The following is a 27,308-nucleotide window of genomic DNA, read 5'->3' on the forward strand; positions in this document are numbered from 1 at the left end:
AATTTCATTTGGAAATGAAAAAGTGACTTATCTCGTTGGCCATCTGTCTGCAGGTGAATGGTGTTGCCTAGTTGCATAGTGACATTTTAAAGTCCGAGTTATTTGTAGACTACCACCACCAGCCACTGCCCCTCCGATGATGTTAGTTACATGAGCACCAATCGATTGATTCGGTAAGATCCTTGGATTAATTCGGTGAGAGCCTTGGATTGCATGCCTTATTCGATTAATTCAGTTTCTCCTCTCTCATCTCTCTTTGATTTTGATTTCTAGGGTTTTGATTTTGATTTGATTTCTATTCAATTAACTTAAATTTTTCTCCCTTGCAGTTTCATTTCAACTCTATGATCTCAAGCAGCAAGGATTCATAGAGAGACAAGACCTTGTGAGGTATTTTGAATTGTGTTGTGCTTATAGCTCTTCAATGGAAATTTCTATTGATTTGGTTGTGTAACATGTTATGGATTGCCAATCGTAGTTTTTTTTAATTGTTTGCAATGCACTCCAGCCCCAACTCTTAACTTCCTATATTTCAGTACCTCTTGCAATTCGAAGTTTATATAGGTGAAACCTATCTATACTTGGTGGTTTTTCATTATATTTAATTCAATATGGTTTTCAACGATTTGATTGCTGTCCATGGACCTAATCCAGATTTTTGCACTTCCTTTCTCAGGTTTTAATATATCAAAATGAGGCCGAAAAATGCTTAATTGAAACGTCTATAAATTCATTGCGCATAAGCCTGAAGGTGAGATAAAGTAGTTTACATTTGGATACATTCTTGAGTGCTTTCAGTTGGTTACGGATGAAATAGCACATGATGCACACTCACTATCTCACTTGTGTGTATAGAATCAGATTAGACGTACATACACACTCACCATCTCACTTGTAGTATGATTTCTTCATCAAAATTTATGAATATATATATATATATATATATGATTGATTGTTCCTGTTTCTAACTGTCTGTTTGGATTGGGTGATTTGGTAAGAAATGATTAGAAATGAAGAAGAGTAAAAGAACTCTCTTATTTTTTGGATTATAAATTAGGTGAGATTTGGTGTGAAACAAACTGATTGGGTATATGTTTTTTTCATAATCTAGAGATTTGTCCATTAAAATCTGATGTTTATTCTGATGATAGATGATATATTAGTCTTAATTATTTAATAGATGATGTTTAATTATTTAATAGATGATGATTAAATTAGGTGAGATTTTGCCTTATTTTTTTTGGATTATAGATGATGTATTAGTCTTAATTGAATAAAATCTGATGTTTAAAATGTTTTGTATTGTTGTTTACCGAGGAATTAGATCTTGATTGTTTTGGTGGTGTAAATGAATTGAAATTGAAAAGGGGTTTCAATTATTATTGTTGAAAACGTTGACAAAAAGCATTACTGCTTATTCTATTGATTGGAAATTTTGTTATGTTTTGTTTAATTATTTAATATGTGGTACAATGTATTGACTGGTAGTTACTTATCAAAAAACAAAAAGACGGAGATAATCAGTATTATTTGATGACTCATTGATTTTTTGATTGCTTGGTTATGAATTATGATTAGAGGATGAAACTGATTCATGATTTGAATTGAATGTTTATGTAGAATGGAACCTCAGAAGAGGTGTGTAACAAGTCCGCGGGGGACCTCGCTACATTTCGGACTCTCGATTTGTGTCGGTTCTTAATCTTGAACCAAAGAGTCCAAATCCGGCAAATCGTTTTGAGAAACAGGTTTTTTGAAAAGAAGTGCCAAACATGGACTACTTTGCCCGATACAGAGTCGCCACCTAAATATTTTTAAATGGGGAAATTTAGGAAACCCTGACTCGGTGCCGAAGGCCACGTGTCCGTCATCACCAAAGTTGCCTTGGCTCGGGAACTTGGGTACGATCGGGGAAGGTCAGCTATGAGCACCCCCTCTCGCCCGGTCTGAAGACCGGCCTCTACTAACCGTGATATCCAATTTTGAAAACGTTATGTGTTCTTAAACTGGTTATTAGCCTAGAATTACTATGTTGTGCGCGCAGCAAACAAGTATAGACCAAATCGCCCAAATTGGAACAAAACATTTCATGTTTGTTTTGAAAATGGTTTCCTACTCGCAAGTAGGCTAAAATGCGGATTTTGCCACCCTCAAGTGGGCTTTTAGAAAAGATGATTTTGCCACTATCTAGTGGGCTTAAAACTCACAGTTTTAATGCATTATTCCAATTTAGGTAATTCAACCTCCATCCACAGGCATTCAAGCAGTTATATCACATAAGCAGCTAGCCTCATGGTAATCATGCTATCATGGCAACATTCACACGCATGCGATATGCTAAAGCATAAAAGCTTACCTAGTACTCCATGCAAAAACAGTAAACTAGTTAGCAAAATGTGTGTGTCCTAGTTCATGTTAAATTGCCTAATGCAACACATACAAGATGTAATTTAGATAGGCTCGGTTAACCTAAGCATGGCATATGTAATGCGATCAATTATCACATATTCGATTTGTAAATTGAAGTACAAATGCAGTTAGCGTGATGTACCGAGCCTAATACATGTAGTACAAATGCATGAATGCACGCATGCATAGCATAAGGTATGCTGAATTTAAACATGCCCTAATCTACCATCGTAAACAGGTAAATAAAAGGGAAGGAAGACGTGAGGTTGCAAGACATACACACACTCACACACACTTATTACAGATTTGCCTTCACTCGGAGGGCCCAAATAAATATTACAGTCCCAAATAATAAACAAATAAAATTATTACAGAATTTCTAATTACTTAAAAGAAAGGATGCAAAAGAAAGAAGAGGGTGGCCACAGCCTCTGCCTCGGGGTGCGCAGATGATGCATGCTCGGAACTCGGCTCGCCCGAAAAACCCGTACCGTACCCCTACCACTTCTGTTTGTACTGCCTTATCTCTCTGAAAATTGCCAAAGTCCTGGAACAGGTTCCTTACACACTACAGAGCACCACCGGCCAGACAGAATTCCTACCGGCACTCCAGAATTTCCATCGGCTGTTGAATTGATAGTTGGCACTTAAAAAATTGCCGACCGACACTGAATTCTGCCAGTCGGCAGAAACTTCCTGCAGGGACAGTTTTGACAGCAAACAGAGAATAGACAGTGCATGGCATGGGGCTTTCAGGCACATGTAAGCATGGTCATACTTCCTATCATGTTTTGAACTCAAGGAAGCATGTCCCTCGATCCTCGAACCATCAATGGTGCATGGTGATTCAAAGAATCAAATTTGCCATTTGATATAAAGATGCATGCAACAAACAAAATGAAAACCGAAGCCTTATCAAGTTGGAGTCAAAGGCCCCGGTGACCGGGAATCGAGGCACATTACATCACTTGAAGTATGAATGTTCCTTGATTCCCACACTTGGTTTGACACCCCAAACCAAGTAAATGCGATGCATGTTATGCAAACATGGCTCAAAATGCAACATGATACCAAGATGCAAGGCATAACAAGCATTATGCAACCAACATGACAAATGTGTAATGCCAAGCATACAAGGTGCAAAAATGATGCAAACATGGACCAATTTGACAATGGGATTAATATACTACAAGGCTTAATGAAGTAACCATGCAACAAATGTGAAACAAGCATGCAATGGGGCCTAGAACCATAAAGGGGCAGACCTTAAACCATCCCAAAATAGCGGCCAAAAGATGTCTAAAAGGTGGACCAATACTCATGCTAACAAGCAAACTAATGGTCCCAAGGTTAAGGCATAAAAAAGAGACATTTTTCCCCCACCAACATGACTACTCATGGCATGACTAAGACAAGTAAGGACAGACCTTTTACATGCAGAATGGGACTCCAAAGCCTCCTAACATGGTAGCTAAAATGACTCCAAAAGAGTGTATGCACCAAGGCTCAAATGTAGGCATAAGAGGGTACAAAAGAGGTCATGCATGCACACATACAAACATGATTCTTGGACTAAAATGTGGTCCTAAATGATGTTAAATCATGAGGGTGATCACAACCATGCATGCTAGAGGTCAACATGCTCAGAGCTTTCAAGCCAAAATACATAGCCCCTATAACAAACATGTCAAGCATGACCAAATGGATAACCAACAGACTTTAAGCATGGAAAAACAATACTAAAAGCTTCATGGAACTAAGCCAACACACACAAGAATCATGGCCTAATCATGAGATGCACTTCTAAGCAAAATGGAGCAATACAAAGCAAGTACTACAAGCATACAAGGAGGCACAAATCCGGCCAAAAACAGAGGGTACATATGACCTAAAACACCTAAAAAACTTCTGAAATGAGGCCAAGAATGATCAAGCACACATGCTACCCTTTTAAGCCCAAAAAGCAAGGAAACAAAACAATGAAGGGAGAGGGGTGTCCCTTCCCTATGCAAGACTTCAAACCACCTTTTTTAACACTGAAAATCAACTGGTTTTTAGTGGTGAAAGGACCAAAACACTGAAGTGAACAAAGCCTTACCAAAGAGGCACCAAAATGGACCAAACAAGGCCTAGAAGGGTGAGTTTGCACTCAAACCACAAAACGACCTTAATGAAAGTTCTAAAGCATGAAAATACAAGCCCTTTTTATGTTATACACAAGAGCTAAAATAGCAAGCAAGATAGGTAAAAAACTATTGCAAGTTTGGGGAATATAAAGCAAGATGCTCACCCTTGAAGAACCCTTGAAGAACAAATGGTCTAACCCTCTTCTTTTGATCAAAACCAGTCCAAAAACTCAAGAATCAACCCCCCAAGTTCCTCAATCTCGGAGTAAGGTGTAATAGTGTGTGTAATGGTGCAAAAGTAAGGTAAAAACCACCTTTAGGCCAAGGAAACACACACAAAGGAGGGGAGAGAGGGAGATATAGAGATAGAGTGTTTCTATATCTCAAAGCTCTGGTTTTTGGTTCCAAAATTGTAACCTAGATCAAAGAGGAAGACCCTTCCTCTTATAAGACTCCCTCTTGCAAAGCTTATACAACAAGCTTGCTTAAAGGGAGATCCCTCCATACACGTGTATGGAGGGAGGCAGAGTTGGTGCCAACTATCACAGCTGGCACAAAATATCTCCATAAAGTGGATGAACAGTGGTCGGCTGCCCAAAAAAGTTGTTTCGACAAAAAAGAGTGCCGACCGGCAACAAACTATGCCGACCGGCAATAAAATGTGCCGACCGGCAACAAATAGTGCCGATGGAAGCAAAAGACCAGCCGGTGACCTCTAGCCACTGCCGGTGGTGTGTGGGGATGCCTTACAAGGCCTTCCTTGCCCTTCCAAGGCAAAACATAAGTGTTCGGTGTGAAACCAGACACTAAACGGTCAAGTTCGGAGATCCTGAGGCAGGGCGCGCGAGCCGAGACTTCCGGGAACTCCAAACGAACACAAACACGGATAATCACCAAGCGTTCCAAGCGGTGACGTCCAAGTCTTGAGGACGGTCAAAAATGAGGTGTCTACAGTTGCCCCTCTTTGACAGAACTCGAAAGTCATAACAATGACGGGAGTGAATGTCAAAGCCCAGAGACGACCCATTTTTGACAAGGCCGAAGACTTAGACAAACATGCAAGACAATCAAGATATGCGCCCGAAGGCAGGGGCAAAGTGCAAGACAATGCACGAAGCCGAGCATAACTTATGATCATGCAAAGAAAACTGTAACGAAGTATACATGCAACAGATTTAAGCTAGCATACACCGAACTACACTATAATGCAGAAAGGATGTAAGAGAATTATGCAATTCTCAAAACGTCTCACTCGGGAGATACAATACCTGTGCGGCTCGTCTGGTTGCACCAGCTTCAAATGAACCGTACATACAATATCGTGCCTGAAAAGAAAACAAACTTAACAGGTACAATATCGTTAGCAACATGCATAGTAGTATACTCGAAATGCGTGACAGCGCAAAGCAAGTGGGGAGCATAACAATGCTGTGGAAATACGAACATGTAAGTGGAACATGCGGTCTACGCTGGTAATGAAATTGATCATAAGCATGCGGTCTACGCAAGCAATGAAATTAATAAAGATGCGGTCTACGCAATCAAAACATGCGGTCTACGCAGGTAATGAAATTAAGAAATATGCGGTCTACGTAATCAAAACATGCGGTCTACGCAGGTAATGAAATTAAGAAATATGCGGTCTACGCAAGCAATACAGGCGGTCTACGCAAGTAAGGAAATTAAGAAATATGCGGTTTACGCAATCAAAACATGCGGTCTACGCAGGTAAAGAAATAATAAAGATGCGGTCTACGCAATCAAAACATGCGGTCTACGCAGGTAATGAAATTAAGAAATATGCGGTCTACGCAATCAAAACATGCGGTCTACGCAGGTAATGAAATTAAGAAATATGCGGTCCACGCAAGCAATACATGCGGTCTACGCAAGTAAGGAAATTAAGAAATATGCGGTCTACGCAATCAAAACATGCGGTCTACGCAGGTAATGAAATTAAGAAATATGCGGTCTACGCAAGTAATACATGCGGTCTACACAAGTAAAGAAATTAAGAAATATGCGGTCTACGCAAGTAAAGAAATTAAAAAATATGCGGTCTACGCAAGTAATACATGCGGTCTACGCAGGTAAAGAAATTAAGAAATATGCGGTCTACCCAATCAAAACATGCGGTCTACGCAGGTAATGAAATTAAGAAATATGTGGTCTACGCAATCAAAACATGCGGTCTACGCAGGTAATGAAATTAAGAAATATGCGGTCTACGCAATCAAAACATGCGGTCTACGCAGGTAATGAAATTAAGAAATATGCGGTCTACGCAATCAAAACATGCGGTCTACGCAGGTAATGAAATTAAGAAATATGCGGTCTAGGCAATCAAAACATGTGGTCTACGCAGGTAATGAAATTAAGAAATATGCGGTCTACGCAAGTAATGAAAGGTATTGTTTACATAGCATGATTGAACAATTTGTGGAATTCACAAGACATGAAAAGGATACAGGGCGGGACATTCTTCGCACGCATCGAGCATTGTTCGCAGAAGTTGTGGCCTGAGGTCAACTCGAAGGTTCACATTTCAAAAGTACGCGTCTTCGCATGGTTTTAAAGTAACGAAGGTGCGAAAACGCGTCGTTGACCCGAACAAAGGTACGGAAGGTGCGTTGACCATAAGGGGAGTTTCACTGGTATCAATTCTGATACTTTGCTTCCTTGTCACTCTATGCTTTGCTTTCCTTTTTACTAGTAATTTAAGCACATTGCACTGCCTCGGGCAGGTTTTATTCTTTTTCAAAGTTACACATTTTGCAAAACACGTGATGGGAATGAAACAATCCATTTTGTTCAAAAGATGTTGCATTTGTAAACTTCCTATGCATCGCATCGCAAGGTATCACACCACAATGTGAACGAAATTGAACTCATTTTGGAAATTTGCATCGTAATAATCAGGTAGTGAACTGACTTACAACTCGATAAGCAAAACAAAGACATAATATAACCAAACAAGCGTGAGTACAACTCGATAAACAAATCAAAAGCTCAAAGAGGGTGAAATACAACTCGATAAGCAAATGCACAACAAGTTGTCAATCGGACAGGCGTGCCCCCGCAAGGATCGATCGCGGGGGAGGGGTTGGAGGTGCTGAAATTCCCCAATGCCTAGCATAAACAGCTTAAGAAACCAGAAGGAAGCTCATCGGCTTGAGGGAGAGACCACCGGCTACAAGGAATGGCTACCGGCCATAAAATTGCCTTCTCGGCAAACTATTATGGCCGGTCGGCAAACAGTTTGGCCGGCCGGCACTAAATGAGGGGATCAGCAGAATGTTGACACCTGTCCTCCACTCAACCTTATCTCCTACAAAAGATCCCAACTTCGTAGTTTTTCTCATTTTCACACCGATTTGCTCCAATGGAAGAGTTTCTTGCTCAAAACCTCACAGCTTGGATTGCTAGCTTGGATGGCTCGGAAAAAGTGAATTTCCGGGGTTTTGGCATAAATGCACTATTCACTCTGGGTCGCAGCCCCTTGCATTTCCCATTTCTTCATGCCGCGGCAAAGTTTTGGAATTTGGTGACACATGTCTTTAGCTTCGCCGGGCAAGAGATATGTCCTACCTTTAAAGACTTCCGAGCCTTAATGGAGTCCGAGCGCGACGAGGAGCTCCTGCCCCAACTTAATTTTGGTCATGCCCAATCCTTAGGGCGCATGTGTGGACTCAGCCTGCGTGACGCTCGGTCCCTGATTTGTGATGGGATGCTGGACATTCCGAGTTTGGCCAATTGATTTTCTGATGTTGGTGATCGCAACAACCATCACTGGCAAGGCTTCCGGCGACACGCCCTCTGTTTGTGCATGCTATCCCATTTTCTATTTGTCTCAGGCTCTGGAGGGGCTAGTGTTCGGCTGATTGAGGTTGCCCAAGGCTTGAGGGAGGGCAAGAGCTGTATTGCTATGACTCTGGCCGAAACGTTAATGGGCTTAGACGCTTTTTATCGCCATGAGACGACCAGATTAGCAGGAAGTCCACTACTACTATAGGTAATGTTTCCTACCCAATCTCGCATTTATGTTTTGCTTACGTCACTCGGCCCTCAAGCTCGGTCTTTTCTCACAAAACGCCATCCTTACTTTTCTCTCATCGTACATCTCTCTATTCTTTACTCTCTCATTTTTCATCCCTTCCTAGGTATGGTTGATTGACAAACTGCAGGTTGTGGACTCTTGCCCAGCGTATTCAGCTCGCGGCTACTTCTTCCGGCACCGTCTAGTCAATGCCTTGGATGAGGGATGGTGGTTCGCTTGGATGTGCCGTTTGTCCGCAGACTGTATTGCTTGGCGGTGCCCTTGGCTGAACCTCCCGGCAATGAGTTACAACATGCCCCGGCAGACTGGGATTCAATTGGTTGGTCTCACTCACTGTGTATTCTATTTCCCATTTCGGATTCAACGCCAATTTGGCCATGATTAGACGTGCCCGCCAGAGGGGATAGAGTGTCCTGCTGCATTCCCGGCCCGAGGCGCACAGCATGCTTGGCAGGCCACCGCATGGAGGATGAGAGAACTCCTGGCCCCCGCTCTTACTTTCAGTTGCACTTTGTCTGACGAGTGTGTGGATTGGCTTAACGAAGAAGCACAGATTGGGCCCAACTTGGCATTAGAGGCTTCGACCAGCTCTGGGAGGAAGCGCAGGAACACCTGACTTGACTATGCCCCAGATTTATTGCTTTATTAGTACTTCCAAGTTTTCTTTATGAATGTAATAATAAAAAAAAAAAAAAAAAAGAAACTTCAATTGTATGTAAGAGCAGGAGAACTCTGTTTTGAAATCAATGAAATTGAAAGTTGTGGTACTGAAAGTTTTCCGTTTTTGGTCCAAAAATGGTCAAAGTTGTAAAAGATTATTTGAACGAAATCAGCTTTATTAAAAATTCTCAAAAACATTTTTGATGTGGATCAGAACTGGACACGCCTGAGATTTGTCACTGAGATGCACAACCCCAGATCCCTGCAACTGGAAAGTTGCCCCTAGTCTGAAGAGCTCCGCAGCACTGCACAACAACAGAAAGTTGCCCCTAGTCTGAGTAGCACTGTACTGGGGATTCCAACGAATGCTGATAGACAAAGATGACTGAGATGATCAAATGGACAAAGTTGATCGGGGAAGTGTTATGGCTGAACTTCAGGATGAAGCTGCCTACGTATCCCAAGGATGGGAATCAAGCCTTACGTAGTTCCGGCTTAGGTTCGCTCGAGTATTTTCACTCTCCTTTTGCGCTCTAACTTTTGCCAAGGCCGCCCTTTGCGGGTTTTCAGCCTTGCGAGCTCAGTTTTTATATTTTCTAATTTTTTGTGCTCTGACTTTTGCCTAGGTCGCCCTTTCAGGTTTTCGGCCTAGCGAGCCTCTCAAGGGTAGTATTTCTTCAACTTGTCCATGTTGATCGGTTGGGAGAATTCCAAGCCATCTAAGTCCATCAGAACCACAGCTCCACCTGACCAGATAGCTTTGATGATGTAGGGACCAGTCCAATTGGGTCTGAACTTGCCCCTCGGGTCGTGGATGGGAGCTCGGTTGTCTTTGAGCACCAAATCCCCTTCCTTTAGATTTCTGGACTTAACCTTCTTGTTAAAACCCGCGCAATTCTGCGTTGATAACTCTGGACGTGGTATAGTGCTTTCAGCCTTCTCTCGTCAAAGAGCATGAGTTCCTCAAACCTGCTCTGCTGCCAATCTGCCTCAGCTATCTGACACTCAGCCAATACCCGTAAAGACGGAACTTCAATTTCAATAGGTAGAACGGCCTCCATTCCATAAACTAATGAATACGGAGTCGCTCCGGTAGAAGTTCTAATTGAAGTCCTGTAGCCCCACAGAGCAAACGGCAAATTATCTGGCCAATCTCGATAGGTCTCCACCATTTTCCGCAGTATGTGCTTGATGTTCTTGTTGGCGGCCTCAACTGCTCCATTCGTTTGCGGCCGGTACGCAGATGATCTATGAAAAGCCACATTATACTTTTCCAACAAGTCGACCACTTCTTTCTTAAAGTGGGATCCATTATCCGAAATGATCTCGTTTGGCACCCCGTAGTGACAAATGATATTGTTTCTGATGAACTTGGCGACGTGCGACGCCTTCAACACCGCGTATGATTGGGCCTCGACCCACTTTGTGAAATAATCTATCGCTACCAGGATATACTCGTGTCCGTTCGATCCCTTGGGGGTAACAGCTCCGATCACATCAATTCCCCAAACGGAAAATGGCCACGGGGACGTCATGTTGTATAGCTTGGACGGTGGGATGTTCATACGGTTTGCATGGATCTGGCATTTGTGGCATCGCCGAACAAAGCCGATACAATCTTCCTCCATGGTTGACCAGTAGTAGCCCTGTCTGAGGATCTTTCTAGCTAGCATTACTCCATTCATGTGCGCACCACACCCCCCTCCATGGATGGCCTCCATTAGGCGCTTCGACTCTTCAGCTTCTACACAGAGCTTATGCATTCCCAGATGACCCCTTTGTACAGCTTACCCCCGCAGATGATGAACTGAACAGCCATTCTTCTAATGGCCCTCTTATCCTTAGCACTTGCCCCTGGTGGATACATCTCCTTTTCTAAGAAGTTCCAAATGTCGTAATACCAGGGGTTGTCGTCTTGAGCCTCATCTATGGTGGAAATCGACTCGTATACTGGTGCAAACTTCTGATCAATGATGACTGGACGCATCCGGACTCCGGACGGGATGTCTATCATGGAAGATAGAGTTGCTAATGAATCGGCGAACCTGTTGTTCTCTCTTACTAGGTGGGTGAAATTTAGCTTCTCAAACCGAGGAATTAACAAATCCAAGGTTTGGTGGTAAATTATCATCCTTTCCTCTTTGACTTTCCAGTCTCCTTTTGCTTGAGACACAACAAGGTTCGAGTCCCCAATGACGTCCAACCGTCTTGCCCCTAGTTCTAGGGCTGCTTCCAGACCAGCAATACATGCCTCATACTCTGCCTCATTGTTCGAGACTTTGAACTGGAGCTTGAATGCTAAAGGGATACGGGAATCGTCAGGCGCTATCAGCAACACCCCTATCCCATACCCATACTGGTTTGACGCTCCGTCAAAGTACATCGTCCAAGTTTCATCCTCGATGTGCAGAATGGCTTCATCTGGGAATAGGTACTCAACCGCTTCATCCCCCTCAACCGGGTGGTCGGCAAGGAACTCCGCTACCGCTCTTCCTTTCACTGACTTGCGTGTTACATACTTCAAGTCAAATTCAGAAAGCAATAGCAGCCAACGGGCTAGCCTACCCGTAAGTGCTGGTTTCTCGAAAAGATATTTGATGGGGTCCAAATATGAAACCAACATTACAGAGTGAGCTAACAGGTAGTGCCGCAGGTTCTTGGTAGCCCATACCAAGGCCAAACAAGCCTTCTCCAGTGGTGTATAGCGGGTCTCGTAATCCAGCATCTTCTTGCTCAGATAGTAGATGGCCCTTTCCACTCTGTCCTCTGACTCTTGCGCGAGCATGCAGCCCATGGTGGTCTTAGTTACCGAAAGATACAATATCAACGGTCTCCCCGGCTCTGGCCGTGACAACACCGGCGGGTTCTGTAGATACTCTTTGATCTGTTCAAAAGCTGCTTGACATCGGCCGTCCCATTGGAATTTCTTTCCTTTCTTCAGGAGACCAAAAAGTGGTTCACAAGTCAAGGTTAATTTAGAGATAAACCGTCTTATGAATTGCACTTTACCTAGAAAGCCTCGCACCTCCTTTTCAGTCCTTGGTGGTGGCATTTCTAAGATGGCCTTGATTTTGGAAGGGTCGACCTCGATGCCCCTTTGTGTAATCAGAAACCCTAGCATCTTCCATGTTGCAACACCAAAAGTACACTTCTAGGGATTCAACCGCAGCCGAAACTCTCTGATCCTTTGGAAGAATTTTTGTAAGGCGGTGTAGTGTCCTTCTCTTTCTTTGGACTTGACAATCATGTCGTCCACATACACCTCGACCTCTTTATGGATCATATCATGCAATATTGTAGTTGCTGCCCGTTGATAGGTAGCTCCAGCGTTTTTCAGCCCAAATGGAATCACTCTATAACAATATGTACCCCACGGGGTAGTGAATGCAGTCTTCTCCCGGTCTTCGGGTGCCATTACTATCTGATTATAGCCTGAGAAGCCATCCATAAACGAAAGCAAGCCGTGTCCTGCCATGAAATCTACCAATTCATCAATGTGCGGCAAGGGAAAGTCGTCCATCGGACTGGCCCTGTTCAAATCTCTGAAGTCTACACAGACCCGAATTTTGCCGTCCTTCTTCGGCACCGGAACAATGTTGGCCAACCAAGTTGGGTATTCAGACACCAGCAGGAAGCCTGCATCAATTTGCTTGGTGACCTCTTCCTTGATCTTAAGGGCCCAATCAGGGCGGATCCTTCTGAGCTTCTGTTTGACAGGTCGGGCCTCGGGATCAAGAGGGATCCGGTGCTGCACAATCTCAGGATCGATTCCAGGCATGTCTTTGTAGGACCACGCGAAAACATCTTTGAAATCTTTTAACAAAGCGACTAAGCGCTCGCGTTCCTCAGAAGACAACGTGGACCCGATCTGGACCAGCCGCGGGTCCTTCTCAGTACCAACATTCACAGTAGTGATTTCATCCATTAAAGGTTTAACAAATCTTTCCTGCTCTTGATCAATTAACCGTTGCAAAACCGGAGGAATTTCTTCCTCGTCGTTTTCATCAAAATTTTGAAAATTCTGATTTAAGCAATAAATCAAAGGCACAGAAAAATACTCCGAAACTACATCCACGCCGTTCTCATTAAATACTTCCGAGCCGTCGGATTCCTCTGTGACAACAAACTTAAAAGAAAATGAAAATGACGACCTAGACAGGACTGTGGCATCCGGGTTATCACCCCCAGGAATACCGGACTCAGACTCAGTTGAGCTGGAACCTGATTCCGACGCACAAGATTCGGTGGAATCAGATTCTGGCTCACTACCTAACCCGGTGCTGCTAAATAAAAAGCCTTCTTCATATTGCCAGATGAGAGAAGGTGCGATGGACGCATCCAAAATAGCTGATGGTAGGCCCGCAGCCGCTTCATTCCCAATTACACATACCGAGGAGCTATCCCCCAAGCACCTCTGTTCGATCGAAGGATTTGAAAGAAGACATGCCAGCGCTGCCCACATTTCGTTTTCATCGTCCTCAGACTGCACTTCCTTACTTTGCTCAGCCTCAGCCGATAGATCTGCCTGCCCTTCGGTGATGTCATCCTCAGGTAACTGTAAATCAAAGAAGATCTCAAACCCCGGTACGCGCTTCTTTTCCGCGTTGAGCCACGGCTCTGGGAAGCCACAGAACGGAAAGTCCTCCCCCTCCCGGACGAAGCGTCCGTTTAGGGTCCCCCAAATGGGCTGGTGCATCAAGTCAAAGGGCTTCCCCATCTGTTTCGCCCTGGCCCTGCCGGCCATTTCCTTTCCTTTCCTTATCCAATCCTCTTTGGTGGGAAGGTAGCCCAAACCAAAGGTATGAGGGTTATGCGGCACTTCGGCCAATGTTGCGACACCTTTTCGGCCGCTCTTGCCTAGTCCCATCCCGGGGATGTGCTGGAGTTTGTTCATGAGATAGACTGCTTGGGCACTGACATATACCCCTTCGTTAGCTGCCATGATGTCCTGTACAACCTGAGCCTCAGCCAAGGTAAAACCTGATATGAACACATCTTCCATACCGTGTTCAATTTCTAGGACAGGCGTGGATACTTCTGGTGGCGGATGAATTGATGAATTTCCGAAGACAATGGCCACTCCCTTCCCATAGGGGTATTTCACCACTTAATGTAGGGTAGAGGAGACCGCCTTTACCTGATGCAGCCACGGCCGCCCCAAAAGCAGGTTGAACGTTGCAGGAACCTCGAAGACATGGAAGTCTATCTCGTGCTGTCCCGGCCCAACCTTTGTTTGAATCTTAACTGTTCCCATTACTTCCCGGCTTGTGTTGTCATACGCCCGAATTACCTTGGCCGTTGGCACGAAATCCACGACTTTCAGACCAATCGCATAAGCTGTCCTTGCCGGGCAGACGTTGATGGCGGACCCCGTGTCGACAAGCACCACAGGTATCCATTTATCCTTGCACTCCACAGAGATGTAGAGTGGCTTGTTATGGTTCGCACCCTCGGGTGGCAGTTCTTTGTCAGAAAAACTCAATGCTGGGGAACTTCCTCCCGAAAAGACTAAGCCCACCAGCTGTTCGGGCGTGGTGTCTATGGAAAGCTTGGCTTTGTCCATGGCTGTAAGAACGGCTTGTCTATGTACTCGAGAAGCCATAAGCAGTCCCCAGATGGAGATGTCTGCTTGTATCTTTTTCAATTTTCTCAATACGGCCTCATCTTCGAGTTGCTTTTCCTTTTGCTTCTCTGCCTCCTTATCTTTTCCCGACGCTTCCGGTTGATCTAGGTGTGCAGGCTTGAAGTACCGTCCACTCCTAGTCATGTGATCGACTTCGCCGATATACCAGATATCATCTGGCTGGTTATTTTCCCAATCTTCGTCCGTGTGGGCAAGACATAGATCGTCGTCTTCCCACCACATACCATCTGCAGCCGACAGGCATCTGTCTGGTTTTGGCATAACTGTCCCGATACTTGCAGTCCCTTTTATCCCTATGCTTGCAGCATTCTCCATTTCTGTACTTGTGGCAGTCTCAACCCTGTAGATGTCCCCGAACGCGCCGGGAGGATGAGTCCCGTTCTGTTCATTTGGGGTTACTACAGTTCGGACTCGACTTGTGTCACGGTTCTTAATCTGAACCAAAGAGTCCAAATCTGGCAAATCGTTTTGAGAAACAGATTTTTGAAAAAGTAGTGCCAAACATGGACTGCTTTGCCAGATACAGAGTCGCCACCTAAATATTTTTAAAATGGGGAAATTTAGGAAACCCTGACTCGGTGCCGAAGGCCACATGTCCGTCATCACCGGAGTTGTCTCGGCTCGGGAGCTTGGGTACGATCGGGGAAGGTCAGCTATGAGCACCCCCTTTCGCCCGGTCCGAAGACCGGCCTCTACTAACCATGATATCCGTTTTTGAAAACGTTATGTGTTCTTATTCCATTTATTAGCCTAGAATTACTATGTTATGCGCGCAGCGAACAAGTATAGACTAGATTGCCTAATTTGGAAAGAAACATTGCATATCCGTTTGTTTTGAAAATGCTTTGGAATTTGCTACTCGCAAGTAGGTTAAAACACGGATTTCAATGAGTTTTTTCAACTCAAACAATCCAACCTCCACCCACAGGCATCCAAGCAGTTTATAACACATAAGCATCTACCCACATGTTAAGCATGCTGTCATGGCAATATTCACACTCATGCGATATGCTAAAGCGGAAATACTTACATCGTACTCCGTGCCAAAACAAAGAACTCGTTAGCAAAACATGCATGATCCAAGTCCATGTTAAGTGCCTAATTTATCGCATACAAAGTGTTGCTAGAATAGGCTCGGCTATCCTAAACATGGCATGTGAGAATGCACAACTATCACATATTCAGTTTAGAATTTGGAGTACAAATGCAGTTAGCGTGATGTACCGAGCCTAATGCATGCAATACAAATGCATGGATGCACGCATGCATAGCATAAGGTATGCTAAATTAAACGTGCCCTAATACTAACCATCAAAGCAGGTAAGTAAAAGGGAAGAAAGAAGTGGGGATTGGAAGACATACACACCACCCACGCACACTTATTACAGATTTGACCTCGCTCGGAGGGACCAAATAAATATTACAAATTAATTAACTACGCAAGCTAATTAATATTACAAATTAATTTAATTAACGAATTAAATAAACTAAGAAAAGCAGATAAATCGCCTCGGGAAACGCGCCGCCATGCGCAAACTGCCTCTGTTTTCTTTCCTCTGCTCCTCTGGAGGCTGTCAAAACCTCAGAACTGCATCCCTGGACACTGGGGAGTGCCACCGGCTGAGTGGAATTACCGTCGGCACTGGTGTGTGGCCGTCGGCACAAAATGGAGTTGTCGGTAGAGGAAAGATTGCCGGCCGACACCTTACACTGCCGGTCGGCATAATGTTCCTACAGAATCTGCAAATGACAGCAACAGAGGGCAAGGCAAAGCATGGCAGCTCAATTCAAGGCATATATGCACCGACCATGTCCCTTACCATGATAATGACTCAAAGGGGCCTGTGCCTCGATTCTCGGACCACCAATCACGCATTTCCATGCATGATGGCCCAAAGAACCGAGTATGCAACTTTGATTTCAAATGAAATGCAAACCAAATCAAACCAAAGTCCTAATCCCTATCACCAAATCAAGGGGCAAGGAATGCATGCAAAATGCAATGCAACCTAAGCATACAAGCTAAGGATGCAACATGGCATGGCAACTAACCTATGCAAGCATACAAGCATACATATGGCGATGCAAATGGGTGCGAAGATGGACTTAAACATGAATTAGGCAACTCTAAATAGGCCTAAAACAGTAGCCATAATGCTCAAAAATGGAGGCTAAACATACATGCACACATACACATGTTATGGTCCAAACCTTAGGCACAAATTGAACAACCCTCAAACACATTTGAAAGGGGGAATCATGGACTAATTAGCATGCGACATAAGCATTGAAATCATGCTAAAACATGGTGCCAAACCAAGCAATAAATCAAGCCAAACATGCAACAAATAGTCCAAGTATTCAAAGCAAACCAATGGGGTATTGGACTACACTTAGCAAGACCAAACATGGCATGAAATCATTGACCCAAAACAGAGTTTTAGGGCATTAATACAAGGCCTAAGGACCACTTAGATGGCATCTAAATGACCCAAAAACAAAAGCATGCACAAACACCAAAACATGGAGCATTGCTACACAAGCTTCCAAAGCATCAAAGGGGCATGCAAGGCAATCAAACAAGCATGGAAATGGGACTGAAATAGCATGTGGAGGGATCCCAAATCACCAATTCGATGCAAAGATGTCATGCTACACATGCACATACTCAAGGCTAACAAGCCCAAATACAAAGGAGCTATATCAAGCATGCCAAAATCGACCCAAACACTTATGGACAGACCTAAAACATGGCAAAATATGCACATAATCTTCACAAGACTAAGCCTAAAACATGCTCCAACAAAGGCTAACAACCTAAGGCACATTAAGGCATAAACAAGGCATTACATGGCAACTATGCTAAGCATGCGTGGAGTACCAAAACCAACTTAAAGTCATGTTATATTATGGATATATAAGCATGAAAAATAGACCAAACATGCTCAACACACACTCAAGCATAATGCTCTCTCAAGAGGCCAAAACATGCCCTTTTTAAGGACAACAAAGAGAGGGGGTGGCCCTCTCCTTCTTGGGACTTCAAGGCATCATCTTGACCACTAAAATCCCTCAAGATTTCAGTGGTGAAGAGACCTCAACACCAAAATCCCGGAGCTAGCACAAAATGGCTCAAAATGAGGCCTTTCAAGGCCTAAGGGGGGTCAACCACCCTCAAATAACAAAACACTCTTAATAAACAATAAAGAGGGCTTAAAAACAGAACTTTTTTATGTTATACACTAAGCTCAAAAACGAATTTAAGATACGTATAAACAAGGTGCAAAAATGGGGAATAAAGGTGTTAGTTTCTTACCGTTGATGACCCCTTCACAAATGGTGCTCCAATGGCCTCCCTTGGCTCCAAACCAGTCAAGAACCTCAAGAACAAGCCCTTAGAACCCTAGTTTCAAGAGGAAGGTGAAACACTAGGTGCTTGTGTGCAATAGTATGGACTAAAACACACACAAGAGTAAATATAGAGATAGGATGTGTATGCAACTCAAACCCTAAAACCAGAGCTTCTCTCTGTGTTTTTCCCTCTCTAAAATGTCTAAAGTCTCTAACCTCTCAAGCCAAGAGCTCAACCCCTCTCTATATAAAAGCTTTTGTCTTGTAAAGCTTACAAGACAAGCTTCCAAGAGAGAGATCCCTCCATACACGTGTATGGAGGGGAGCCAAAAGCAAGACAGCTGTCTAAAAATATCTGCAAAAGCAGATGAACAGCAATCGGCCGGCCAAAAATGCCATCTTGGCCAAAAGGAGTGCCGACAGGCACAAAATAGTGCTGACCGGCAACAAAAGGTGCCGGCCGGCAATATGCATTGCCGGTGGCCTCTAGCCACTGCCGGTGATGGGTGGGGATGGTCCACAAGCCCTACCCTGCCTTTCCAGGGCAAAACACAAGTGTTTGGTGCAAAACCAGACACTAAACGGTCGAGTTCGGAGATCCTGAGGCAAGGCACGCGAGCCGAGGCCTCCGGGAAGTCCAAACGAACACAAACATGGATGATCACCGTGTGTTCAAACGGTGACGTCCAAGTCTTGAGGACGGTCAAAAATGGGGTGTCTACAAACCCCCACATGGCCTTTTCCTTCCTGATCCTCTCAGAATCTTCGAATCTTCCCTGTTCTGACTGTGTCAACGCAGTAGATTGCTCAATGATCCCTGTACTCAAAATGCTCCATTCCTGAGCGAAACTCTCGACACCGGCGCTCTCCGGCGATGTATTCTGTTCTTCGACCTTCCCGGTTGTTATTGACACTTCTGCCCCTGCCGGGCCTTGTTCTGACTGAAATCCTCCTACCACATCTGGCTGATCGTCCAACCATCCCGTGGCCTCAGCCGCTTCCTCATAATCGAACCAGTTGACGGTTGGGTCTTCTGGGTCTTGGTTATCTTGAAACTGGAACTTGGCAAGATCCTCTTCCACAGCTGTCAAATCATCCGTTCCCTATCCTGGACTGTCTCTTTGGATTGCGCACAACTCTCCCCCGACTGGAAATTCGACATCTGGTCTATTCTGGCCCATTGGTGAAATGTAGTCACTTGGACTATAAGCGTTCCCAACATTACTTCCAGATTCCGCAGACTCTGGCTCGACAATCTCTTTCCTGTTCTCGATGGTCACCACCACTGGCTTGGGTTGGGTTATGGAGACGTCCATCATGCACAAATCGGTGCTATCAAGAAGGAAAACCTCCGGCTTAGGTAGGTAGGAGGGTGTGATATAAATACTAGGATCGTAGGATGCGACCCCAGTGTGAATGAAATTGACTCTTTTGGGTGGTGGAACTTGGTTATGTGCGGGGAGAGGATTTGTAGTAACATTGGGTTTTTCAGGAGGTAAAATCACCCCATTATCAATGAGATCTTGGATTTCATGACGCAATCGAAAGCACAGGTCGGTGTCGTGACCGTGCTGCTGGTGGAATGCACAATACTTGGCTGGATTGTGGGTGGCGGGGAGTCTTTCGGGTAAGGGCCGCGGCTCTAGGGGCTTCAGATGCCCTTTTCTGATCAAAACCCCCAAAGCTTTGGATAGGGGCATATAAAGTGGAGCGAAGGTTCTGGTATTTCTGGGAGGGTATTTGGTTGTTTGAGGGTTGCTTCCAGACGCACCGGAGAATGGTGTGGCTGCTGTAGTTCTTGGGGAAGGGTTGGTGGTGACCATACTCACTTCAGAGGTCCTGGCAGTTGTAGCGCCACTCGGGCCTGCAGTAGCATTTCGATTGAAAGTTCTGCGGGGCTGTTCCCGGTCATTATCAATCAGGCCTTGTTTTAAGGCATCCTCGATCTGCACCCCCATTTCATGTAGATCAGCAAAAGTAGGGAAGGGGATTACAATCATCTTCTGCATTAGCTTCGGCTGAAGATTGCGCACAATCATCCGAATCTGGTCCTTGTCCGTGGGTCTTAAGGTCATCATCGAAGCCTTAGCCCGCCATCTGGTTACAAATTCTGAGAAACTCTCCTTGGTTTCTTGTCTCGTTGTCTCGAGATCCCAGGTCGTGATCTCGATTTGTGTGATATACGAGTACTGCAGGATGAAGGCCTCAGCCATCTCGTCCCAACTTCTCTTGACGTCATCTTCCAATTTTGCATACCATGCGGCCGCTACACCCGACAGGGTCCGGCCGAATAAAGACAGCTTCTGCAATCTAGTGAGGCCCATTGGCCTTAGGACGTCTGAAAATAGTCGCAGGTGTACCATGGGATCCTCAGATCCGTCAAAACGATCGATTTGTGGCATCTTAAACCGATCTGGCAGCGTCACGGCTGTATCAGTGTATCCGTCTCCAATGTCCGGAATGGACTTCGCACCCTGAGACTTTTTGAACAGCTTTTCAAGCTTGTGCATTTTCAATGCCACAGGGTCCACCTCGGACTCAAAGGGAGAATCCGATAGATTGATAGGAGTGGGTGCCTTGGATTGCAGAGGCAGGATCGGGGGTGGAGCTGGCCCCGTTGGGATGTCCGTATCTTCTTGGACGTTCCTGGCATTTGGAGTCTCTTCGGGTATCGGAACCCTTAGTGGGGGAGGGACTTGCTGTGAAGCTGACGTCCTAGTTTGCTGCTGCAATCTCACAATTAACTCCGCTTGCTCACCCATAACTGTGGCTTGTTGTTTCGTGAATTCTGCCTGTCGGACAGCATCCTGCTGCATCATTTTCATGCTTTCCTGAAGTTGGCGCACCATCTCCTCTAAGCTAGCCATACTATTCCACTCTGGTTGAATTACTGGTATATGTTCTCTTTCTGTAGGTGAAACAGGACCCTGATCCCTACTGAACTCAGGTGGGGTAGATAAGGCCCTCTGAACTGACTGCTGAACCGATGCCCTCTGCCTAGTTGCCTTCCGTTTAGTAACCGGGGGTAGAGAGTGGTACACCGGTTGTCCTGCTATCAGATCCTCAGATCGATGGAGTCGACGACCTCTGACCCAGAGTGCTTGGGGGATGTCTACCGGGTTGGAAGCAATGATGCTAAACTACCTAGCAAAAAGATAAATAAAGCAGTAAATAAACAAGCAATCGGACGGCATAACTGCTTTAAAATAAACACATACAACATGCAGTTGGGCATTCACAATGCACAGTTCGATAAGCCGAACACACTGTTCCCCGATACTGATCACTATTTCCCGAAATCTCTGTTCCCAAAACTGAACCCTGATATCCGCGGATAACTGATTCTCATAAACTGATGCTGATGCCCTCAGGCCTAATACTCAATCTTGCAAACTGATATGCACGTTCCTGTAGAGCAACACTCTAAAAGCACATAGCAAGTAAAGAGAGCCAAAAACACCCCTATGTTGGGGTAGGGTTTCCCTGTCCTATTTTGTTAGGAGCTAGGGTTTCACTATGCACGCAGCAGTTCTCAAACAACCTAACATCGGGTAAGCAGCCTGTCCTAATTTGGAATGGTCACTATGGATCCGAAAAATGTACTAGGTCGAATGGTCAGAAAGGGTGCCCCGGTAAACCGGGGTTTGTGTTCCCATACTGTCAGAGCCCATAGCCGGTCAGCCTTATGGACATGCCTTGACAAGACAAGCCTCCGGCAAACCGTTCAGGAATGACAGATAGCAAACACTGTGTTCCTAGGCGCACCAATGCACATGCAATGCAAAGAAACACACAAGCGAAATCAAAACAGGATATCACGAGTTTGAGTCAAGCTCTCTAAAATTCCCCAGCAGAGTCGCCAGAAACTGTAACAAGTCCGTACGGGACCTCGCTACAGTTCGGACTCTCGATTTGTGTCGGTTCTTAATCTTGAACCAAAGAGTCCAAATCCGGCAAATCATTTTGAGAAACAGGTTTTTTGAAAAGAAGTACCAAACATGGACTACTTTGCCAGATACAGAGTCACCACCTAAATATTTTTAAATGGGGAAATTTAGGAAACCCTGACTCGGTGCCGAAGGCCACGTGTCTGTCATCACCAAAGTAGCCTCGGCTCGGGAACTTGGGTACGATCGGGGAAGGTCAGCTATGAGCACCCCCTCTCGCCCGGTCTGAAGACCGGCCTCTACTAACCATGATATCCAATTTTGAAAACGTTATGTGTTCTTAAACTGGTTATTAGCCTAGAATTACTATGTTGTGCGCGCAGCAAACAAGTATAGACCAAATCGCCCAAATTGGAACAAAACATTTCATGTTTGTTTTGAAAATGGTTTGCTACTCGCAAGTAGGCTAAAATGCGGATTTTGCCACCCTCAAGTGGGCATTTAGAAAAGATGATTTTGCCACTATCTAGTGGGCTTAAAACTCACAGTTTTAATGCATTATTCCAATTTAGGTAATTCAACCTCCATCCACAGGCATTCAAGCAGTTATATCACATAAGCAGCTAGCCTCATGGTAATCATGCTATCATGGCAACATTCACACGCATGCGATATGCTAAAGCATAAAAGCTTACCTAGTACTCCATGCCAAAACAGTAAACTAGTTAGCAAAATGTGCGTGTCCTAGTTCATGTTAAATTGCCTAATGCAACACATACAAGATGTAAGTTAGATAGGCTCGGTTAACCTAAGCATGGCATATGTAATGCGATCAATTATCACATATTCGATTTGTAAATTGAAGTACAAATGCAGTTAGCGTGATGTACCGAGCCTAATACATGCAGTACAAATGCATGAATGCACGCATGCATAGCATAAGGTATGCTGAATTTAAACATGCCCTAATCTACCATCGTAAACAGGTAAATAAAAGGGAAGGAAGACGTGAGGTTGCAAGACATACACACACTCACACACACTTATTACAGATTTGCCTTCACTCGGAGGGCCCAAATAAATATTACAGTCCCAAATAATAAACAAATAAAATTATTACAGAATTTCTAATTAATTAAAAGAAAGGATGCAAAAGAAAGAAGAGAGTGGCCACAGCCTCTGCCTCGGGGTACGCAGATGATGCATGCTCGGAACTCGGCTCGCCGGAAAAACTAGTACCGTACCCCTGCCACTTCTGTTTGTACTGCCTTATCTCTCGGAAAATTGACAAAGTCCTGGAGCAGGTTCCTTACACACTGCAGAGCACCACCGGCCAGACAGAATTCCTACCGGCACTCCAGAATTTCCATCGGCTGTTGAATTGATAGTCGGCCCTTAAAAAATTGCCGGCCGGCACTGAATTCTGCCGGTCGGCAGAAACTTCCTGCCAGGGACAGTTTTGACAGCAAGCAGAGAATAGACAGTGCATGGCATGGGGCTTTCAGGCACATGTAAGCATGGTCATACTTCCTATCATGTTTTGAACTCAAGGAAGCATGTCCCTCGATCCTCGAACCATCAATGGTACATGGTGATTCAAAGAATCAAATTTGCCATTTGATATAAAGATGCATGCAACAAACAAAATGAAAACCGAAGCCTTATCAAGTTGGAGTCAAAGGCCCCGGTGACCGGGAATCGAGGCACATTACATCACTTGAAGTATGAATGTTCCTTGATTCCCACACTTGGTTTGACACCCCAAACCAGGTAAATGCAATGCATGTTATGCAAACATGGCTCAAAATGCAACATGATACCAAGATGCAAGGCACAACAAGCATTATGCAACCAACATGACAAATGTGTAATGCCAAGCATACAAGGTGCAAAAATGATGCAAACATGGACCAATTTGACAATAGGATTAATATACTACAAGGCTTAATGAAGTAAGCATGCAACAAATATGAAACAAGCATGCAATGGGGCCTAGAACCATAAAGGGGCAGACCTTAAACCATCCCAAAACAGCGGCCAAAAGATGTCTAAAAGGTGGACCAATACTCATGCTAACAAGCAAACTAATGGTCGCAAGGTTAAGGCACAAAAAAGAGACATTTTTCCCCCACCAACATGACTACTCATGGCATGACTAAGACAAGTAAGGACAGACCTTTTACATGCAGAATGGGACTCCAAAGCCTCCTAACATGGTAGCTAAAATGACTCCAAAAGAGTGTATGCACCAAGGCTCAAATGTAGGCATAAGAGGGTACAAAAGAGGTCATGCATGCACACATACAAACATGATTCTTGGACTAAAATGTGGTCCTAAATGATGTTAAATCATGAGGGTGATCACAACCATGCATGCTAGAGGTCAACATGCTCAAAGCTTTCAAGCCAAAATACATAGCCCCTATAACAAACATGTCAAGAATGACCAAATGGATAACCAACAGACTTTAAGCATGGAAAAACAATACTAAAAGCTTCATGGAACTAAGCCAACACACACAAGAATCATGGCCTAATCATGAGATGCACTTCTAAGCAAAATGGAGCAATACAAAGCAAGTACTACAAGCATACAAGGAGGCACAAATCCGGCCAAAAACAGAGGTTACATATGACCTAAAACACCTAAAAAACTTCTGAAATGAGGCCAAGAATGATCAAGCACACATGCTACCCTTTTAAGCCCAAAAAGCAAGGAAACAAAACAATGAAGGGAGAGGGGTGTCCCTCCCCTATGCAAGACTTCAAACCACCTTTTCTAACACTGAAAATCAACTGGTTTTTAGTGGTGAAAGGACCAAAACACTGAAGTGAACAAAGCCTTACCAAAGAGGCACCAAAATGGACCAAACAAGGCCTAGAAGGGTGAGTTTGCACTCAAACCAAAAAACGACCTTAATGAAAGTTCTAAAGCATGAAAATACAAGCCCTTTTTATGTTATACACAAGAGCTAAAACAGCAAGCAAGATAGGTAAAAAACTATTGCAAGTTTGGGGAATATAAAACAAGATGCTCACCCTTGAAGAACCCTTGAAGAACAAATGGTCTAGCCCTCTTCTTTTGATCAAAACCAGTCCAAAAACTCAAGAATCAACCCCCCAAGTTCCTCAATCTCGGAGTAAGGTGTAATAGTGTGTGTAATGGTGCAAAAGTAAGGTAAAAACCACCTTTAGGCAAAGGAAACACACACAAAGGAGGGGAGAGAGGGAGATATAGAGATAGAGTGTATCTATATCTCAAAGCTCTGGTTTTTGGTTCCAAAATTCTAACCTAGATCAAAGAGGAAGACCCGTCCTCTTATAAGACTCCCTCTTGCAAAGCTTATACAACAAGCTTGCTTAGAGGGAGATCCCTCCATACACGTGTATGGAGGGAGGCAGAGTTGGTGCCAGCTATCACAGCTGGCACAAAATATGTCCATAAAGTGGATGAACAGTGGTCGGTTGCCCAAAAAAGTTGTTTCGACAAAAAAGAGTGCCAACCGGCAACAAACTATGCCGACCGGCAATAAAATGTGCCGACCGGCAACAAATAGTGCCGATGGAAGCAAAAGACCAGCCGGTGACCTCTAGCCACTGTCGGTGGTGTGTGAGGATGCCTTACAAGGCCTTCCTTGCCCTTCCAAGGCAAAACATAAGTGTTTGGTGTGAAACCAGACACTAAACGGTCAAGTTCAGAGATCCTGAGGCAGGGCGCGCGAGCCGAGACTTCCGGGAACTCCAAACGAACACAAACACGGATAATCACCAAGCGTTCCAAGCGGTGACGTCCAAGTCTTGAGGACGGTCAAAAATGGGGTGTCTACAAGGTGAAGAATATAATTTTTGTCGTTAATGCTGGTGAAGTGCCTTCTCAGGATGTTGTGGGTAAGTAAATGCAGAATGAAACTTACAGCTAAATTGGTGTGTTTCTATTCTAATTTATATGCGTTCACCTGTTACTATTTTTATTAAGTACACCACTGGTGGTTTGCACATAAAACTTCATTAAAGTATCTTGCAGAAAATTAAGGGTCAAAGTTTTAAGAATGTTTCTGTCATATGCTGTGTTGGTTTAAGAATATGGGAAATCTTTGCAGCAGACTGGCCTTCCATCACCAGCTTCAGCAGCAGCTGCTGCTAGATCATCATCAGACTTCACCTCCACTGACAATCTTAGCAGCTCATCTTTTCTATGTATTTACATAGACATAGCAATGGCAAAATAAAAGTAACATCAGTATATCTAAGCTGTAGATTTGGGAACTAAATCTATTTAAATACCTTATATTTTTTTTTTTTTTTTCATCTTTGAAGCTGAAACATTGAATGAAATCTTCTACTGGGGTAGCAAAGATAAATAACACCGCTGAAACTAGCTTATTGCCAAGAAAATGCCAAGTATGTCAATTGCTTTCCTGTCTTCATTAGCTCATTGGCGAGAAGATGCTAGAGTTGCTGGATTTTGATAAGGATCTCGTTCATTTGGAAGTAGCCTAAGGTTTGCATTTTTCTTAATGTAATATGTGAATGAGGTGTCTCTAGTTGACTTGTAAAATTTATTGCTTGTTCTATCTACTCATCAAATGGCCAGATCCAATTGAAGTCTTTAGCTGAAGAAATGCAAGCTGTGAGTAAAGGTCTTGAAAAGGTTGAGCAGGAACTCACTGCTTCAGAGAATGATGGTGCCATCTCTGCAGACTTCCAAAAGGTAGGGGACATACTTAGGACACTAGCTTACTCTTTTCTCTCTTATTTATTTATTTATTTTTCAGATTTATGTTGGATCTTCATAGATGTACATAATTCTAGTTTCATGACAAAACTGGTGTATGTTTGTTGACAGTGATGCTGAGATATAAAATAAAAGGGATTTGCCAATACTGAAATTTTAATCTTAGTGGAAAATTCAGCAGTAAATTTGGTTTGATTTTTCTTTTGTTAAAATTTGCAAGTTCTTGCTTAGTTAAGTATACTAATACATTTATCTTGCAGGGGAAGCTCAGTATTTTAGAGATGTATTTGTATGTAGGTTAGATTAGATGATGGAAGTGAAAATGCTAACATATTTCATTGCACGAGTCTAGCTAACTTGGTTAAGAGCAAAATTTAATTGAAATATTTCTAACAGTGTTACCAAAAAAGATTTAGGGCTTTAAGTTTATAAGCTACTT

General features: G+C 44.0%; 1 long non-coding RNA gene across 1 annotated transcript; it reads left to right on the forward strand.

The window, feature by feature from the left end:
• LOC114317100 (uncharacterized) lies at nt 1–27,023 on the forward strand. The gene is made up of 5 exons (XR_014356374.1): nt 1–195; nt 330–751; nt 1,621–1,638; nt 25,965–26,022; nt 26,729–27,023. It is a non-coding gene; the product is annotated as an uncharacterized LOC114317100 (long non-coding RNA).
• Nucleotides 27,024–27,308: the final 285 nt, after the last annotated feature.

The sequence above is a fragment of the Camellia sinensis genome, chromosome 15 (genome assembly GCF_055761805.1).
Source record: "Camellia sinensis isolate YWXY chromosome 15, ASM5576180v1, whole genome shotgun sequence".
Classification (NCBI taxonomy): domain Eukaryota; kingdom Viridiplantae; phylum Streptophyta; class Magnoliopsida; order Ericales; family Theaceae; genus Camellia; species Camellia sinensis.